The sequence below is a fragment of the Triturus cristatus genome, chromosome 4_1 (genome assembly GCF_964204655.1).
Source record: "Triturus cristatus chromosome 4_1, aTriCri1.1, whole genome shotgun sequence".
Classification (NCBI taxonomy): Eukaryota; Metazoa; Chordata; class Amphibia; order Caudata; family Salamandridae; genus Triturus; species Triturus cristatus.
Genome location: NC_140585.1, coordinates 1,006,230,175 through 1,006,252,048, shown reverse-complemented (window position 1 = coordinate 1,006,252,048; position 21,874 = coordinate 1,006,230,175). Strand labels below are relative to the sequence as shown.

General features: G+C 40.5%; 1 protein-coding gene across 1 annotated transcript in view; it reads right to left on the bottom strand.

The window, feature by feature from the left end:
- The window catches only part of LRRIQ1 (leucine rich repeats and IQ motif containing 1), a 1,142,626-nt gene that overhangs the window by 1,263 nt on the left and 1,119,489 nt on the right, over positions 1-21,874 (bottom strand). The gene's annotated exons all lie outside the window — the stretch shown is intronic.

Here is a 21,874-nt window from a genome sequence, read left to right as displayed (position 1 = left end):
GCTCAACCAACAGCAACTGTCAGTCTAGAACACTCGCAAAGCTACACCAGCGACAGTATAGTGCGCACAATAACATTCCAACTATTAAAGAGTCTTACCCAATAAGTACATAACACATCTCCCCCTTAACAAAAAACAACACAATAACATAGATTAGATGCCGCAATCAAAATTAGAACTAAGCAACCATATAAAAATTAAAATTAAAAAAAATAATATCAAGTCACAATATAGTCATTAAGGTACCTTGGTCGTCTTGTATTCCTCCTAGATCTTTGAACTTAGGTGAAGTAATTGACAACACCACCACCATCACCACTCTCATGTGGTTGCTGCAACCCCAAATCTTGGTAACCCAGACACCTCAAACTTGATTCCCAATACCACCACTCAAGCATTCTCCCCTACCAGACCAAGAATCATCACTTGCAGCCAAAGAAACACTACCCCTCCCTGCACTCCATGCCCCAAAACCCACAGTAGTAGTTCCACTCCCCAAAGGATCAAGGGAGTCAAAATGGTTGGTAACACTCAAACCTTCACTAACATGCACTCTGGACACATTTCTATCTTCACCATTTCCCATTCTCTGGCTTGACCGAATGCTTGGAGACTTGAACAATCTGCGTCTCAGGATTAAATCGAGAAAATAATTGCTTAGATCTTTTTGACCTCCTAACCCTGACCCGCTCTCCCACACAAAATTCAACCTATTTCACTTTCTTCAAATCATCGTATGTGGCTTTACTCCTACCTTAAGATTCAACTACCCTGGATTTAATTTGATCAACACTAGGTATGCTGTTATCCACCTTGGATTCACTGAACATCCATTTCAGAGACAACTCATTAGAAAAATAACTCCCCCCTTAACAAAACATAAGGGGCCACCCCAGTGGTTAAGTGAGGTGTACTGTGATAACTCCAAATTCTATCAAGGACTGCTTTTTGCATACTCAACCCCACAGAGATCGCCAACTGAATAGTTTAGTTGAACATCAGGTTCACCCTCTCAATCATTTCATTCCTCTGCAGGCTATTCCACACAGTAGTAAGATACTTGACCCCCAGACCCTTCAACAACTCATCCGCCACATCAGAGACAAACTGAACCCCATTATCTATGACCAAAAAATCTGGGATCCCTTCAAGGTAAAACAACTCCTTCAAAAATTCAATTACATTGGACATGTTTGGCTCTGTCATAACTCTATATGATATCCATTTAGAATGATAATGTCTAACTATCAAAACAAATCTTTTGCCATCACTTGATCCACCTATTGGGCCTATAAAGTTCATCCCCAAGTTCACCCAGGGACACACAGGGTACGCCACATGACAATGCGAAACATTGTGAATGAGAATGGATTTGTCTGCATGCAAACACTCTACACTAACCCTGGGCGTAGTTCGCAAAGTAGCACTTCGCGAAGCTACGCAAAGTGCAGTTAGCACTACGCGAGCTACGCGTAGCACTTCGCGAACTGCATAGTACCTTGTTCGCACTGTGCCAGATCTCGTTTTCAATGATTGCACAGTGCGGACAAGCAACCGGCACTGTGCAATCATTGAAAATGGCATCTTGCACAGTGCAAGCTGTAGTTTTCTGCTGCTCGAGTAGATTTTTACTCAAGCGGCAGCTTTCTCAACGCGAACTGGTATTTTCTCATCGCGAGCGGTCGCGAGCATACGCGGCCACTCGCAATGAGAAACCTGACCTCCTCGCGTTGGGAATCTCGCCGGGAGGTTTATTTTCCATGCTCGCGATCGCCAACTTGATGTTGCTGATCGCGAACAATGAAAAAGTCTCACCGGAATGTCATTTTGCTTGCTCGCGGTCGCCAACTTGACATTGAGGACCGCGAGCAAGCAAAAAATGACCGCAGCACTACGCAACACTACGCTACGCGTGTTCGCACTGTGCTACGTGCAGTTCGCGTAGTGCGAAGTAGCGCGAACTTCGCAAACTACGCGAGCGTAGCGTAGTGCTTTGCCCAGGCTTACTCTGCACACCTATTCACCTTAACATCAGCATCCATATCAGCCCACTAGGAATACAAACGCAAACTGTTTTTCGTACCTGTAATTTCCACATACCCCCAATGAGCCAATCTCACTAACCTGCACCTCAACGCACTTGACAGAATCAAAGATGTACCTTTGACCATCAAATTATCTTCACTACTCAAATCACCTTTAACTTTAAAATAAGGTCTCAAATCATTGGCAATCAACCGTTCACTAGGCCAACCCTGACCTATGTACTTCTTGTTCATTTTCTGACAATTATGTCTATGCACTCATTCAATCCAATCTTGATGTCTAATGACATCTTTCCACACCGTCAGACCATCCACCTCATCAATGACAACTTCCTCCTCCTTCTCAAAACACATTACCATTACCATTACAAGTTGAGGGACATCTAGAAAGAAAATCAGCCCTGCATTTTTCCCTGAAATGTGCTTCACCTTGAAATTGAACTTGTACATCTGAGGAAGTAAACAAATCAGTCTTGGAATGGAACTGCCTAACCCTTTATCATTCCAAAGAAACACCTATGGTTTGTGATCTGTGTCTAACACAATATCTTTACCCCACAAATGTGTGGCAAAATGATGGGCACCCCAAACACAAGGCAAGGCCTCCCTCTCAATAGTGCTGTAATTGTCCTCAGCTGCAGAAAGCCGTCTGAATACAAAACCAGTCGTTTTTTCCTTTCCCTCAACCATTTGGCTAAGTACTGCTCCAATACTCAACCCGCTGGCATACACAGTCACTATTAAAGGACCATCATCTCAGAAGGGTTACAAAGCAGGTGCTTCGAAGATAAGGGGTTTCAGCATATCAAATGCATTCATTTGTTCTTGCTCCCAAACACATTTTGCTCCATTTCTGAATAATTTCCTCAGGGGTTCAGTTTGTAATGAAAAATTCAGCCCAAAACATGAATAATTTTCAAACAGACCAAGAAAGGATCTCAATTGGTCCTTGTCGGGTAGGAAAGGAACATTTGTCCATAGCTAGAATGAGATTCTTATTAGGTATTATACTTTGTGCCAAATTGTTATGTCCCAAATATTCCACCGCTTCCATCATAAATGTAAATTTTTCTTTTTTGACTGTGATACCATGTTCTACCAGAATACCCAATACCTTATCAAGTTTTGATAAATGTGAGTGCGTAGAATCAGAACAAATCAGGATATCATACTGATATGCCAACACTCCATTTCTGCTCTCAGAAATTGATACATCTAAAACCTGGAAGCCGCTGCGTTTAGTCAAAAGGTATTCACAAAAAACAGAAAGCACCAAAAGGTGCATTAAAGGCCGTTAGGCAACGAGAATCTTTGCTAAGCTCAACCTGATGATAAGCAGCCCTAATATCTATGGTGGAAAAAAGTCTCATACCCCCTAATTGTGCCAACATATCCTGAATTTTCGGCAATGGTAAACAATCATCCCAGATGTTCTTAGTTAAGGACTTCAAACTAAGTCTGGGCGGTGAACTCCACTCCGCTCGCGGAGTTTGCAGAGTTTTCCACACTCCGCATTACGGGGAGATCGCAGAGTTCTAAAAAGCTCTGCTTCGCGTTGCAGGGCGGAGTTTTTTTCCTCATTTGCGTTCGTCAACGTCATGTGGCGAACGCAAGTGAGGAAATCCACCTCCCGGCAAGATTTTTCCTCATTCACGATTGTCAACATCAAGTTGGCGAGTGCGAACGTGAAAAATCAACTTGCGGTGGGATTTCTCAATGTGAGCGGTCAGATTTCTCATTGCGAGTGGTCACGTATGCTCACGACCGCTCGCGTTGAGAAACCGTCCGCTCGCGTTGAGGAAGCTGCAGCTCAAGTAAAAATCTACCCGAGTGACAGATAGGAAGCAGTGCCCGCTTGTGCTATACATGGTGCCGTTCACAATGATTGCACAGAGAGTACAAGCACCTGGCACTGAAGATCACCGCGAACAGCATTTCTCTAATGCACTCTGCTGCCCGCGGAGCTCCGCATAGCGCAGTGGAGTGTTTTTGCACTTCGAAGAGTTCCACGTAGCACAACTCTGCGAACTCCGCCCAGGCTTACTTCAAACCAGAACAAAGTCTGAGATCACCTGTCTTCTTCAAGGCTACTACCATAGAAGAAACCCATTGTGAGGAATCCACCATCTCAATGACACCTTCTTCACACAATTTGTGTAAATGCTCTTTCAAACTGTTCCTAATGCTTGAGGGAACATTGCAAACATTGGGCGTATTGTAACAACGTATTGTAACCTCTTTTGGCTACGTACGCTTTAGTATCTATCACTCTATCCTTGTACCTAATGTTTCATGAAAATATCTATCAATCTCTTGCCCACCAAATGCCACATGTGAATGTCAGGAGGTAGCAACTTGAGAGAAGCCCATTCATTAGCATACAATTTGTCAGACACTATAGTGATGGGAAAGGTTGAATCCACTGTGACTACCATACCCAACTCCCCAATTTGTACCTCACAAACATGATCTCCTTTTTTCCCTTCCTTATATCAAGATGAAGATAGATCAACAGATGGCAACATATTAACTGACAACACTATAATTTCTTTTAGATCTACTTCTTCCAGATTCTTATCTGAAAGCAAATTATCCTGCCCATCCACAAACAGAACCTTTTGCAAATTCCTACACACAGGTGCAAAATGACCTTTTTATCTGCACTTCAAGCAATTCACACCCACTGCTGGAAAATTACTGGAATTAGCAATGTGAGCTTTAGAGCCTTATTTAAACAGGCCCCTTGGTCCACCCTCTTTTCTAATTTTCTAGGCTCAATTGTCATGTTTGAAGGAATTTTGGATTTACAAGACACAGCATTCACACTTAGTCAAAATCTGTTTAGATTTGCCTAGCTCCTTAGATGCTAAAACAGACCTCAAAATACAAAGCAACCTCAAAAATTAAACTGGTAAATTGGCAGTTTGCATGTTAATAAGTAAACAAATAGTAAATGGAGTGAATACCGTCAATCAGTCTGGGAAAGTTATCCTCAGAAGATGACTACAGTTAAAATGGAATAGTGAGGTGTAATGAAATACCATCAGAGCTAACCACCAGCCAGTGTGATCCCCACCAGCCAATGGCACAGAAGAGCTTATCAGCGAATTGAAAAGGGACAAATCCAACCAATGAGGCTCAAGAAGAGACTAGGAACCAGCAGCCAATCCAAACGAAGAACCCTTCCAGGAGCAGTGGAGGAGTGCCTGTCTACCTGCAGCATGCGGCAAAGAAACAGGAGAGATTCTCTTCACTGCTTGCCAGCAAAAATCCAACCTACCGAGCATGAGATCCGATACACGGTTAGATGCTCACCACCTACAGTCTTGGGGCTTCGAGGGTTCTGAGCTGAGAGAGAGGCATCACAAGCAGTCCAGTGCACGAGAGAAGCATGCGGGGCAATGTGTGCAGCCTCAACTCGTACCAGATGAGCAAATCAAATCGCCCAGTGCTGTACAGGAACCAATAATTACAACGGGGCATCAGACTTACCCCTGGTAAAACACATCCGGCACAATTTGCGAGCAGAAGTATGTGCAAGCAGAAGACAAAATCAGGGCTTCATATAATTTCAAGAAGCACATCCATGTGTGCTTTCGGTGTGGACTCTCGTCACCAATATAATTGGTGAGGTGGCGAAGGGACGACAGAAGACTGAAGTAGAGTAAGCGTTGTTGAGCTTATTCTTCACCAAAAGAAGTGCGCACAAAGTGTCTCTCTGTGACTGCTCCATGCTCACCCAACAGCAACTGCCAGTCTGGAACACTTGCAGAGCTAAACCAGACAAAGTAAAGAATACAAAATAACAATCCAACTAATAAAGAGTCTTACACAATAAGCCAATAACAAAGTGCCACTTGTATAACCTTTGTCAATATATCCAAGGCAAACATTATTGGCAATCCAGTGTCACACTGTGGAAACGTGGGTGTGCGTAGTGAGCAAGCCGAAGCCAGATTTAGTGCTCGGGGGACAACTAGAGAGACCAGGTCTTATGGATCAATAGAAAGAGGCAGCAATGAGGTCCCATGTAGACACATACATTTGTGACATTGCATAGACCTGAAAAATTATGCAGAGCTTGTGTGGATATGAATCGCCATTCAGAGATGTCCTCTTGCCACACAAACAATCTTTAGTACAGGCCACAGCATAAGAATACTTTCATAAATTACATCTAACATCTGCCAGTTTGAAGTTTGTTGTGCTAGTTCCAGACCTGCCTTATCGAATCTGAGCTGAGATGCATGCGCATAATGTAAAATGTAACTCTTCAGAAATTAAAGTTCTATCGCATTGAGTCCCTTAAGTTGTCTTATTAATTCGGAGCTGAGACGCAGACCCATAATTTAAAGTGTAACTCCTCAGAAATGAAAGTTGTATCACATTGAGTCCCTGAAGCTGACTCTATAGGACCCTATTCAAGTTATCGTATGAAAGCCCATTCTGATTTTGTTCTTCCTTGCAGGTTAAAGAAGTGCTTAGTTTCTGCTGGTGGCTGCAGGGGGGCCCACCTGCATGCATTTTAGGAACTGCCTCTTATTTTCCCCCATCACAGTTTAACCCAGAGCAAGAGAGAGAACAATACAAATAGGAGGAAAGAAAGATAAATACGAAACAGTAGTGACAAAGGGAGAAGGCACGGATAAAAGCACGGATGAAAACGAACCTGCTAGAATGAAATAACGTGTTAGGACTGCCGGTGGTGGATAAAAGAGGCATGAGGTAGAATTTGGACTGCGTATCCTTGGTACTCGACACCCCAACATTCGTTAGCACCGGCTGTGAGCTTCTGACCCAAGGTTTGGGCTACAACACTTATTCTTTTACAAATTCAGCACTGCTTGAATAGCCTCCAGGTTGACTTGTTATATGGCTCATGTCTTCCAGCGCAGGGACCCCTTTTTCATTTCAGTTTGAAGACGTATTATTTAACATGTAACAAGTGATGAATTGCTATCTCATCAAATGCACATTTCTGGGATGTGCTTTTATTCTGTGAATGTATAATGAATATGTATGATAAGCAAGATCAACCAAAAACACCTTCAGTGACAATTTAGTGACTATTTAGCTTAGAAATGATTCCAGGAATGTAATAAATCTTATGACTGTTTATCTGCATAATTCTATTATTTTATCTATTTAAATCACTTGCTTTTCGACATCTTTTAGCTTTAGGGTCTTAAACACATATAGGACAGGTGGCGTTTTGAATAGTGTCTCCATTTTAGTTCGCCTGTCTAGCTTGTTTACTTTTGGCCCCGAATCCATCCTAGTTAATGGAGGTCACCATCTAAGACCATGGTGGCTGTCATCTTTGACAATGTAGGCTGCCATTTTTCCTCAAATTATTTAGGATCTGCAACCCATCCGCCTTTGACACCAATGTAGTCTGTGACTATCTTTCCAAGAACTGTGAAAGTGTCAAGTTGTTCAGACATAGGCATCAACAAAACCCTAAATGCGACATCAATCTGGAACAAGTGCATTTTTCCAGGTCATATAACAACCATACCCAAAAAATGTAGTTTGAATTGACGTATTTTCATCCTATTAGTATATCCACTGATGTATACAGTTATTGCAAAACATTCTTAAGGTGACATTCGTAATTCTATCTTAGATAAGATACAATATATAAAGACGAACATAGATTGCCTATGCACAATTACAATCAGTAATGGAGAGAACACAAATACATAAGACGCAGTCGATGAATCAATTGGATCGTGTCTTTCTCGTTTTAAATAAGGATCCGTACGTAGCGTTTCCCTGCTCAGAGAAACGCTACGCACGGTCTAGAGATTGAGAGCGTACTCGCTTTGATGGCTTACACGCCCTGAGGTCTAATTGCGAAGGTGTACTTACCATATTTTAACCTACAAGAAAGGCATTATTTAATTTCCCCTACAGCGGGACGGAATTACAACCGGTGGAGAGATATATTGCTCTTTCCCCATCAGCCCCTGAGCCCTGAAGAAGTCGTGGGTTTATACCCAGACGAAACACGTGTTGGCTGGGCAACGGATCCTTATTTAAAATGAGAAAGACACGATCCAATTGATTCATCGACTGCGTCTTATGTATTTGTGTTCTCTCCATTACTGATTGTAATCGATACAGGATTACTTGTAAGCGTGTGCATAGGCAATCTATGTTCATTTGTTACAGACTTTTGTCTTTTGAGGGGGTTTGGGGTTTTTTCCTCCTGCCTTTTGCACTGTTGGATATCTGGTTATCTATACTCCTACGCACATATCAGTGGGCGCCATCGCATACCGCTATTTTCTAACCCTTTTCTGTTATTCAATATATAAAGACTGTCACTTGACCACTTAGTTGGGAGAGAAACTTCACCCAGGTCACAGATCGCAGATATCCAGATGAGCACGGCACTAGATTCTATCTCTACCGAAGAAGCCTCCAGCAAGACTCCCAAAGCATCTGCGAAGCATTCCATTCTGCCTTCACAAACTGGTGCCAGGATTGCATTCTCTCAAAGACAGAATCTCCTAGGTCCTGGCCTTGTGCTCAAAATAGCTGACAAGCTATTCCAAACAGATAACGAACCCTGTTATGCAGGTATGAGAACTACAGCCGAAACTCAGGCTAATTATTTATTCATTTGCTAGAACTAGCAAAGCACTTAGAGATAGCCTAGTGAGGGTTTAAGGGCTACGAATTTGGATGTTAAGATTTTTCTGTTTTCACTGTTATCAAAAAGCTTAGCTGCTTTGTATTATCTTCTGAGGTGTTACCAATATTATGTGTACTAGATACCGGCATTTAGAAATAACTATTTTAAAATAAATATGTTGAAATACAGATTCTCTTTCTAGTGATCTTGAATGTGTAAATAATTAATGTACAATTTTTGGATTACCACTGGTTGATGTTAGTAACCCAAAAGCATTGACACCACCTCATTTATACATTGGGTGGGGTTCTGTGGAGCTACAATAACCTGTCTTTCACATTCAGCACTGGTGCATTGGATTAAGTTCAATTGTGCCATCCGTGGGTGTGAAAACAAACTTTGTAGAGCTGAGCCAGAGACTCAGTTTACTTAACAAACTCATACAAATGAATCCAGCCAACATGTATCCCCCCACAGAAGGCTACAATGTGAAAGTCACATTTGGCCAGCTATGGAGTACAATATCATTAATCTGCTTATTGGCATAACATCAACCATGTGTTGCAAAAGAGAAAGCTGCTACTTTATTTTCTATCTTGCAGCCATAATGAAACGTCTCGAGGCAAGTCATGACCATAAATCCATAACCTCTCAAAAGTCAAGTGGACATCTGTAGGTTGCATGAGTCAAGATGAACAGTCTGCACCAAGTTAGTTCTGATGTACTTGGACAGGGCAGTGGGCATGGCTTTCTCACAGACACTGTCTATTGCATCTGGCCTAAGTTGGTTCATATTCATTAGACACTCACTCATGCCTGAATGTATTAATACATGATGCATGGGAACTCTGAGCATGAATGCCAGATTAATAGGTGATCAAATCTGTGCACTCTGTGACAATTATTAAGTCATGAGTGATCAGGTGAATCATCTCATGAGGATAACTATGAAATAGATGGTATGGTTTAGCAGACCATGAGATTTGCTAAGCAATGGGTGGCATATCTAATCTGTACCTAAAATTTGCTGAGTGATGGGTAAAACATCAGGACACACACTGATTAATAGTATTGAGCAATTCTTTCAACATGCGGAGCACCATGCTTACTAGAAGTGTACTTCCAGAAGTAGACGCCACAATATGGTATGGTAAATGGGAATTACATGAGTAACACCGTAACTTGCTTTCAGAGGAAAGGGAAGTGAGTGAATATGAAATGCTCCCAGCAGCACCTTTAGAAAAACAGTAAAGTGTCCAAAAAGTCACAACACGGACTGATCAAATAGAGACTTGTAGAATTTAAATTTAATTATTTGTAAACACTGACTGTGTGAAGAGGAATGGGAACAGAATAAATAAGAATTCAAGGCTAAAGCTCAAGATCATGAATGGTCTGTGTGTGATGGAAGACAAGAAATTAGGCTATAGGGATAGGAGGCCTTAACTGCGGTCACATCCTGTACTTCTATGAGTGATCTCTCCAGTTAAGTTGTGTTTTAGTCTGGGAGAATTGCATGTACAATTCCAAAATACAGCTATGGATAAATGTTGGCTTAATTTGTGCTCTGGAGACTCAGTCTTCATGTCCATTTGTTTATTTAAATCATTACTTTGGTGAAATAATTCCACTGGTTTATAGACGATTTCTATCTTCATGCCCATCCAATCCTTGCCCTCTTAATGATCATTCAGTTAACAATACAGCACACTATGCAAGGCATTCCTCTAATTATGCACGTGCAGCAAGAACTATCATTAAGTATCTGCATGTGTTTAGGACTGACATGTCACACTTAAGATTGCCACTGCATTCCATGTACACTTAAGGGAAGCACCTAGTCATGGATTTTCCTTTTACAAAATCATTTTACTTAAAGTGCCTTAGCCCAAGTCACAAAGACTAGAACTTTCGGCACTTAAATGAAACCCAAAGACTAGAAACATAAGGCCAGATATAAAGTTTGGCGGGCGGTTTACTACGTCCCAAACAAGACGGATATCCTGTCCACCGTATTACAAGTACCATAGGATATAATAGACTTGTAATATGGTGGGCCGGATATCAGTCATGTGTGTGACGGAGTAACACTGTTTGCCGAACTCTACACAGGCCTATAGTTTCCTCACTAAACATACATGTGGGTTTTATTGTTGACAATATCAGTTAATTTGACTTAATCTTTCAGCGTTCAAATGATTTTTTTTTCAGATTTTGACAAAGTACATTAAAATTTTACAAACTTTTACTCTGAAACTTTAACAAACATTCTCTGTAACCAGCATTTATTGTCACTGGCAGCAGGCATTAAGTTGCATTCATTAAAACTGCAAGGGGACATGAGATTTGGAAGGAAACTTTGATGCGATACTTATTAATGTGGGTAGACAAAAGTAGTAGTACGTTTCTATCAGTGCCACACCAGTCAAGGAACTAATGTAATATTCAAAATATGGTGTGGAGGTTAAATAACATTCAATAATGGCATATCTCTCTTTCTGAACCTATCACAACACTAACAACTGTAATTGCCCTGCAACAGTCCATACTGTCATCATTAGACTTTGGTAGATGAGTGCCTAGAGCACTAGTTGTAATGCCAAACCCCAAAATTTCATGAAATCTAGAAACAGTAGCTACTAATAGGATTAGAAGCGGTAGTTTGACTTAAAAAAACACTCAAATTGAGTCTCAAACAAGATAAAGATAGTGTAAGCAAATCATAAATTCATTTAAATCTATGACTGGGGTATAAGGTATATTGAAATATTCAGTTTGTATTGTGCAACACTTATTGAAGTTATCGTCCAGGTTTCGTGTATTAGTACAAGGACCTTTCCATATTTCATGTGTTCCTGGAGCACACTTTTAGCAAGTGCTCCTCTTTCAACAATATTCACAAATGTTACTCCTGTATTAATGTGGTTTTTATGGTATAACAACATCTTTAACTTTTTGTATTATATTGCGTTTTTATTGACTTTTATGGGTTAAGTGAATGCAAATTTCTTGACTTTGACTTTGAACTACATTAACACCTCTGTATCACTGTCAGTGAAAAGTCTGAACCAGTAAGCCTGTGGTCTTGTTGGAAATGGAAAAATATTATAACATTTAATTTGTTTTGATTTTAGTAAGACATCAATAAAAAACAAGCAACTAAATTCATATACAAATAATAAACAAGTTTATTCTGCATTAATGAATAATTAAAATGATAATATACATTGTGAATAGTTACGTTTTTCCCAGGAAAACATATTGCTATTACTTATTCTCTGGTAAGTACTATATATATTGCTTAAAAAACAAGTACAGAACTTAGCTAACAAATTTAATAGAAACAGCAATCTTCCAAAGTTCCTTATGTCAGTGCAGACTTGAACTGAAAGCACCATGTGTGACTAACACATTTTCATACTATCAATTAAACATTGCACATGCCTAGTTCTAAATGTACTTAGATTCTAATGTAGAATCTGAGCATAAACAAAAACCCAAAGAAAAATGTTCATCCCACAATCCTTGTGAGTTCTCCAACAGGAGAACAAAAAACTTGAATTCAACATGTAGTAATCACGTTTGAGGTGGTTCCATCACATGCAAGTACAGCTTGAGTCACTATTCAACTTATTTATAATTTGGATATTCGGCTTTGGATTGATCAGTCTATGGTGATGATAATATTACCCAAGGTTGAAGATTTCTATTTAGTATCATGGCTGTCCATTTTAGAGATAAGATCAGGGTAATCCATATATCGGTGAGACCAAGAGTATCAACGTACGACTTGAAATATTTTGCACTGAATCAAATTTAATTATAAATATCGCAAGTGGAAGATTTTAGCAGTCTGGACTACACAAAGAAATGCTGCCCAAATACCAATTGGTTTCGGAGATAAGAGTTTGATTACCTTGAAATCTGTTTTTCAGTCTCCGGTAAATCGGACTGATGAACCATTTTAAATTCTATCACATTGATATGGTACATCTTCTCTATGGAAGATCGTCTGCTTGAGTGTACAAATCACCCATGTGAGCTCCCCAGCCTTCCAGTGATGCATCAATGTCAACTGACAGCGATGTAAGAGGTTTCAGGAATGAAACTCCTTGGGGCACGTTTACTTTCTTGCCCCACCACACGAGAAATTGATAGTAGAATCGGCCAATCTTATCTGGTCTTCCCAGTCTCATGATGTTTGACACCACCGTCCTTCCACACATTTCTGTAGTGGACACATATGTAGGATTGTATTGCTAATCAGAAAGGTGCACAATGTCCTGCTGGTCAGGATGGATGAGACTTGTCTGACTGATATGGCTGCTGTTGTCTTCAGAGAAAGTGTCTTCAATTGTATGAGGGGTCTTTCCACCGACTGAGACACTGTTGATTTGAGTGTATCTATTGTGGCCCCAAAGTATTGAACCCTTTACACTTGATGTAGGATTGATTTTGATGAGTAGCTATACAGGCCAAAATGAGACAGCACAGACTTTATGTCTTGTTAGAGGTTGGATTCAGAATTGTTTTAGAGCAATTTTCCGGTAGTGATCAGACAAAGATAGCCATACACTTGGAAAACATTTTTGGGTGCTGACTTCAATCCAACTCGGAGAACACGACATTGACAATAAGGACGTGCCACTCAAAAATGGATAAAAGTCTGATGTGTCTAGGATTGGTATAGGAAACTAGGTATCCTGTGGATCTACTTGTTTCATCCAATCCCCCAGGTGGAGATGAGGGAACATCCGATGTGGAAACAATAACCAGAATGTTTCTCTTCTGACTTTCATGTTAGGTTCAGAAACTCCAGACTCTCACACTTTTCTCGACCAAACAATAGCAGGAGTATGCCTCCTTATTCTTTTGCATCTGTGAAACTTGAGCAGAAGGTTTTTTTATTTCCTGAGTCAAACATTTAGGGTGCAGCAGTTTCCAGACCACAGAAGAATGGAAGCTAAAGGAGTACATCATTTGCTTTTGTAACCAGACTTCACAATGTACAGCACTCAAACGTTTCATATGATTATCTGCCATTTGGGAAAATGGTTGAGAATGTTTCCCTCCCACTTAGGTGCTGTTCAATGATGGCAGAATTGGTTACTTGCCGCTTCAGTCTTTCCTGCAGCCACCGAAGCTGGTCAGAACTTCTGCTTTTCTGAGGCATTTTGCATCTATAGAAATTTTAGCTGATGTGGTTATTGCTCTTGATGCTACTGTTGTGTCCTTTTTCAAGCAAGCATCAGCAAAGCCAATCCGTTTTATCTATGCAAAACCTATTGAAGTTGTCAATGTTTTTAAAAAGTGCGGGCTGCTGTGCAACATAGCTCAAAGTAAATTAAAAAAAACAAAGCGCTATGGCACAGCCAGCATTGACCATGAAATAGCACTTTTTTATTTACTTTAAGCAATGCTGCACAACAGTTCAAACTGATGTGCAACATGTTTAAAAAAACATCGAGAATGCCAATTGTAAAGACATTTGAAAGGGACATTTCGGCTGGCAACTCTGCCTGATGCACTGGGGTGATCCCTGCTTATAATTTTGCATATGATGGCCACTAATGTAACCTTGTCTGATATGCTAGTATTATTTAATGATTTCAGAAGCTATTTCTACTGTCTGAGCAAAGGTACACTTTATTATCACCAGTTTTAACAACTGGACAAAGCAATTGGGACTACAAGGGACTCAAGTTGCATTGGACCACATTTTGTGATTTTTTTGAAACTTTTGAACAGTTTGAGCTCAAAACAAAGTAAGCAGACTTCATGGGTTAAACGGCATTTCTATAATTATGTGGAAAATCCTGCAACTGTAGATTTGCATAATTCCAGTGGTTCTGTCTATATTTAGGTTGACTTGTATGGCAGTAACTGTACACTCAAAGTTAAGAGCAGGCCATGGAGATGTGTGTGCAACCCTCAGGCCAGACGGTCTAATCTGATTGGCTGCCTTCATCTCTGTTCATCCTTTCAAGACTGAGATTGATATATTGAGGACCTTCTATACATCACTGAACTTTTTAACTGGATAGATAATATGCTATCATGCTAATATGCTATTATGGACTGAAATATTTACTAATTATTAATTACAAATTTCTACAAGCGTGTGCCCTTAAAGCACCTTGGAAGCCGCCGCCACCACACAGACCCTCCTGAAGGTACTCCTGGGTAGAAGGACAACTCGCAGAGCACCTTTAACTTTGAGAGGAGAAAGGAAGCATCCTGCACTATCCAGGGGGGAGAGGTTTAAAAAACACAACACCAGAGAGCAGAGATGGGTAAAAGTAATGGATGGCCGCAGTGGCATTATAAACAACAGAGAGTAGAAGGAGGGAGGGAGTGGGTTTGAAAAAAGAAGACAGACAGCAGGGGGATTTAAAAATGACGGAGATCGAGAGGAGAAAGTTGGTGGCTTTAAAAACAACTAAGAGATGGAGGTAGGGTGGGTTTAAAAAAATAGTGGAGAGTGGCAGGAGTGTGGGGTGAAGGGGAGGGACAGCAGAAGCATACACTCTTTATGTGGGCATACAGGAAAGTTAAAAAAAAGAGTACTTTCAACTCTGTGGCATGGATGAAGCTCAGAAGTAAGCCGGAGGTGAGGAGAAGCCACTGACCAATAGTAAGCAAGAAAATAAGAGTGAGGTGGGAGTCAACCAATGGTACGTACATGTAAGTAATAGGTGGGCTGAAAGCCCTTTTAAAGATTTCTTTTGTTAATTTACCAGAGATTTCACAAGTACAGAGCAAGTGATGTGCAGGCAAAACCTAAAAAGTGATATGTGTTCTCTGATATCCTCAACTATATCTTTTGATTTCCACTTTAGGAAATCTCTTTTTCCAATCTGATTGACTTTAAGGTTGTGTGTCTCTGTCTTCAACTGTTCAAATAGCTAGTGTGCTGTGGGCTGGAAATGATCCAGAGAAAAGCTTATGCAGGATCTTTTGTTAAGCTTTGGTGTCAAGGAAGCTTTTACCCATGATGAGTGCCTCATGGAGCGACCATGGAAAAAGTCTTATGCAACCAAATCTGCTAATCCTTGGTTGTACGGATAATCAGATCCAATGTAACCACCACATCATTCAGAATGTCCTTGAATTCTTCCTTATCCTCCCTGTGAAGTCAATCAGTATAAACTTCCAGGGAATTCCAAAGTTCACCGATGTAGTGGGCCATAAAGTTGTGGATATCGCTGCTGTAACAGCTGTAGCAGATGTTGTGCAACCATCGTAATCCACTGTACACCAGTTTGCTCTCTTTTTATTCAGAAGAGAAGAAGAGGCATAACCACAGACATTGGTCTAGCCTGTGGTTTGGGTAGTATACGTTTGAAGAAGTCGGAGGTTTTGCAAAGAGGTGTTGATATCTCAGTTTTCTGTTTCATTGCCACCCTATTGGTGACATCATGGAAGAAGACACCATCATCCACTGGAGAAACATTATGATGTGGAGATTCTGGAGACCTGACAGGCACAGCATTCATTACCGATGAGGAGAAGGTAGCTCCTCTACTAAGTGTAATGACTGGAATCTTTGTGACCTAGGGGATTTTCTTCGCTGGAGCAATAAGTAAGTTGATCCTTCATCTTTTCCTCCCTGTTACATCCTCTCAGAGATGAGGATGATGATGAGTTTTCTCTCTCTCATCCTTGACAAGTCACTGGGGCAATCTAGAACAGTATGAAGCAACACATGGTTGTAGGAGGTGATGTCCTTGAAGGAGACAAATCCTCTTGACCTCTCGGATGTACGGTCTTTCTCACTTGCTGAAATGGGTTCGGAGATTTTTAGTATTGTGTTATGGCTCTGGAAAAGCAGAAACATGTATGATACTTTTCCAGAATCTTACTTTCTTGCTAGATATATGCCAATGAAGTAAACTTGATGCTGCAGTTGCAACAAGGACTTCAAAACTTTATTTTAAGGCACAAAATATATAAAAATCCAAATGTCTTGTGATCCAAATCATTTTACCAAGTATTTTATGGCAAGGCTAAAGTTTAATTTAGATGGGTTTTAGGTAGCTGCTTCCCTAAACAATTGGCCACGTTTACTTCTAAGAACCTTCACTGGGGTGAGTCACAGTGGCAGCACTGCACAGACAGAAGCAAAAAGCAATAGTTCCAGTAAACATGATACTGGTTCTAAACAGCAGACTAAAGGTGTTGCAGAATGTAGGATTAAAAAAATTGTGCAACACTATTTTTCAAAAAATAGGTCTATAAGGAGCAGAGGCCCGAGGAAGACCATAATTTACCCACACTGGATACATTTTAGAGAATATTTGGACACATTTGTGAGAATATTTAGGTGTCCAGTCTTAAAACCCCCAGTCCAGAGATTCCAGTCTAGTTATTCTAGCATCCAGCTTGCTGGCTGAAGTATTCTCTTTCTCTATTTCATCCACACACCCTTTTCCTGGGCTACCGGTTCATTTTACCATCCTGCAGTCACTATACAGCAGGTAGGTTAACCTAGAAAGGGAAAAGATCATTGTCATCTTTGGAAACTATTTAAAATTGGATTTCTAATGCAACCAAGGACTGTCTCCCACTTTCCGTGAAAAAATTGTATAATCATCGTCCACCAGCTCCTTGGTTCACGGAACAACTAAAAGTCGAAAAAAGTAAATGCAAAGCCCTGGAAAGATGTTGGAGGAAAAACTATTCCTCCGAATCTAAAACTACATGTAAAACTGCTTTAAAAAAATACCAAGTTCTATGTAAACTAGCTCGAGCGGAACATGTTTCCTCTACTCAAGGCACAGAATTGCTCACGCACTCGGTTTACAATGGTCAAGAAATTAGCGGGCTCGTACACGCAGCCCATTTCTCCCATTCTGGAAGAATCACAATGTAACATCCTTGCTAACTTTTTTATAAATAAAGTGGAGCAAATATATCTGACATTGGATAAAACCAGACTAGCAGCACCTATTCAAGCAACTTTCCTTCTCGAGCCCACTGTCATTGCTGAACCTCCAATGAATTTGGAAAAGTGGGCACCCCTTAATATTAATTCTTTAAAAAAAATCTTAGGCAGCATTAAATCTGGATCTCCCTGTAATATTCTCCCTGATTCTGTACTCTTGCAATTTGAACAGCCTTCCTTGAAAATTGTTATGGAGCTACTTAACGCCTCGCTCCAAGAGGCCATGATTCCGCCTGACCGGAAACATGCCATGGTCCTCCCATTGTTAAAAAAGGCAAATGCTGATCCTGCCCATCCTTCCAATTTTAGGCCCGTTTCCCTACTTTCTATTTTTTTCAAAATTCTGGAAAAACATATAAATTCACAACTAACCAAGTTTATTGAATCCTCTAACTTCTTACACTCCTCTCAGTCCGGCTTCAGAGCGGGTTTTTCAACTGAGACAACTCTCCTTGGTGTCACCGAAATGTTATGACAACGCTTAGATGCAGGTAACATAGTGGCCCTCATATTATTAGATTTGAGTGTCGCATTTGACATGGTCTCTCATACCGTGTTAATTAAATCCTTGCAGTCTCTTGGCATTACCGGGACAGCACTTGGCTGGTTGTCTTCTTTTTTATCTAAGCGAACCTTTCACGTCTTTTCATCTAGAGCTACTTCTAAAATCCACTTTCTCCTTATGGGGTACCGCAAGGGTCGATTTTAAGCCCTCTTCTGTTTAATGTATATGTACAACCTCTGGCAGCAATTGCAGAAGAGGCGGGGTTGTCTCTTTTTTCCTATGCCGATGACACCCAAATCATTTTTTCCCTTTCTGCGGAAAAGCTGCGAGGACTTTTAACCCTTCAAGTGGGCTTGAGTAACATCGCATCTTGAATGCAATCCACTCTACTCAAGCTCAACCGCGAAAAAACGGAGGTCCTTATTTTTGGAAAAAATATAGAACTTTGGGGCCCCCAACATTGGCCCAATGCAATGGGGCCTCTACCCCTGCCCACCTCTCAAGTCCGCAATCTGGGATTCATTATTGACAGCAAATTATCTATGAAGCAACATGCGGTAAAAACTGCAGTCACCGGCTTCACCATTCTAAAATTGTTGAAGAAAATCATCTGGATGCTCCCTAATGCTACCTAAAAGACTGTAGTCCAGGCACTTGTAACATCTAGACTGGACTATGAGAATATTCTTTTTTTGGGAGCTAACAGGTATGTGTTACGAAAGCTTCAGGTGGTGCAGAACTCTGCCGCAAGATTGCTTTGCAGAATCCCAAGAAAGTCCTCTACTTTTGATGCTTTGAGAGATCTGCCCTGGCTTAGAGTGGAAAATCGGACGAAGTTTAAAGCTCTAAACTATATGTTTAAGATCGAGGCTGGTACTGCTCCTCAATACCTGCAAAATCTAGTCTGCCCCTATCAGCCTTCCCACCTGTTACGTTCCTCGACTCAAGAAAAGTTTGTGATTCCCAGGATCAAACACACAAGAATGGGTGGTCGTTCTTTTTCTTATCTCGGACCACTCTTGTGGAACTCTCTCCCCACAGTGATACGTAAAGAAACACTTTATTCTAATTTCCGTAAGCTACTAAAAACCTGGCTGTTTAATCAATAAGCTTTCATTTCTCTTATTTCTTGGTTCCTCCAGGTCTGCGCTGGGAAACCCTTTTTCGGTAGCTGCGCGCATTATAAAATTAATTCAACATAACATAACATAACAAAAGATAGGACTGACCTCCCTTTCCAGCAGTCGAATCTAAAAGGCTCATGACAGAAACACATGAGACGATGATCATTAATAGAAGCTCTATGTTTTATACTTATGAGTTTACTAGCTACTTTCATAATTACCTACCATTAGGTGAGTATGCAAGAGAATGGTACCATACATAGATGAGGTGTTTAGTTATTGACAATTTAAATCAATATTATATAAGTTCAGTAGCGGCTGTAACCGGGAAGTAGTACTGGGGTGTGTTAAAAAAAGAGAAAATTGGCACAAAAAAAGAGAAACACACCTCCTTTCTGGTTTTTCTCCATCCTCTTCCTCAGACGGGGACTGGGAACCTGTTTCATCAGCAGGCTGTGTAATGCAGCCTGGTAGGGAACATGCAAAGTGAGCATGACTGTTTGGTCGTCATGCACACTTTAAAGTGTTCTCTGCATTCCTCCCCCTCACCTTTACAGTGCCAGACAATAGCGAAAAATAAAATGTTAACATTGATATTATCATTTTATTTTTCTTTTGTGGGCCGACGCTCCTCCGCCTTAGTCGAGGAGCCGCCACTGTGATAAGTTTAAGGTTTCATCTATTTTCTTCTACAGCATCGATGTACAGTTAAGTTCTTGCTGTTAAAATGTATACAGTAACGTTGTTATTTCCATGAAACATTCACAACTCCGACCTCATCAACTATAAAATACTACACCACTAAAGGCTGACTTGTGGCACATGCATATTTTCAACAATGCTATAAATGAAAAGCAGTACTTTATAACAGTAGCGACTCCTGGAGGGAGTGCTGCGGGGCGGTGGGGAGGGTGGGGAGGGGCAGGGTGGAGGGTAGTAAACTCCAGATTAAGGCCGAATGGAGTTCAGTAACTAAATAAATAAAAAAATTACATTGTGCGCTGCATCGCCGGTTGGCGTTACAGCGCGCGCAATGTAATTCATTTTATTTATTTATTTAGTTACTGAACTCCGTTCGGCCTTAATCCGGAGTTTACTACCCCTCACCCTGCCCCTCCCCCACCCACCACCACGCAGCACTCCCTCCAGGAGCCGCTACTGCTTTATAAAAATGTACAACAAATTGCTTGAAATCTAGCAGCACAGCAGCACATTTCAAATTTAATTTAGGCCAGTTACTACCTAATGCTTTCACATGTAATCAGCTTCAAACATACTGATGGGTGAGTCAGCAGTTGTGAAATTATTGTTTTTGAATAACTTGAAAAGGTAAATCGAATGGGGTGTTAAAAAGCTGCGTGGGGTTAATGTATCCACCTGAAAGCGTATTATCCTGTTGGTAATTCTCACAAAATTCTTTAATCTTAAAATGTTTGCACTGCTTCAGGACATTCATGCCATAATTTCACAGATAGTTTTCTGTATGCGCAACAAACGTTAAGGAAGCTTATATATAGCGTCTTCTTTTCAGGGATCGAAAACCCTTTTGGGCGCTGTGCACACCTAACATATCAATCATTATATGATGAAAGCACGGTGTTACTTTCTGGGTGAGATGCTCCTATTTTAATTCAGTTATTTCACGCACGTTCATTTTTTACTTTTCACAACAGATTAGTTCAGGGCTTTTTAAATAAAAATCCTTTACATTTAAAAAAACGGTTTGGCTTACCTTGTCTTTTTTTAGTTAAGTAATGCAATATGCACAATGCTTTCAAAACCACCTCTGACAGTCTCTACATAACATTTGGCTAACCAGATTGTGATCCAGAATTCTCAGGAGGCGCTCCATCCTGTACGTCACTGGGCTTTCAAAGATACCCAGAAAAAAGTTGGGTCTCGAAGAATCGTTTCCTTCAAAGTTCTCCCATATTGTATTACTTATCAACAGCTACAGCAGCAGTCAAGCATGAAGAAAAATGTCGGAGTTTTAATAAAAGTGAGTGGAACAAACTCCAACCAGCAGAGAAGGTATAGTTGTTTAAAATCTGTGAACGAGTTAAATTCTGCAAATTTTAGTGGTGAGGCAATCTGTAATAACTGTTGCCTTTAATGTCGTGTTCTCAATATCCATGCTCCCTAAATCAATTGATGTGCTCTCTATTGACCTCACTAAAAATCCATTTTACCACACAATGGCCCGATTTGTTGCGATTTATTGTCAGCGGTGTGCTGAACAAAAAAAATTCCTGGAATTGAAAGTTTTCAAATGCATACATTCCCAAGATAGCATTACATATACTGTAGTTCATTCAAATAAATATGTGTACGGATTTCGGAAAATTAATTCTAAGCTATAAAGTTGTCACTCATATGTGACGAATATACCCGATTCCTTTAGCAAAAGGATTCACATTACAGCCTCTATTTTTTTGTTTTGTGGGATTAGTCGATCAAAAGAAAATGGACCTTTTCAAGACCTGATGGCACACTCTACCAAATGTTGCTTACAAATGTCATACCCGTCACAGTCAAAATAGTTGAATGTAGCACTATATTTGAATGTCTTAAAATCTAACTGCGGCTCATCAAAACATACCACAGGCTAAAAAAAAA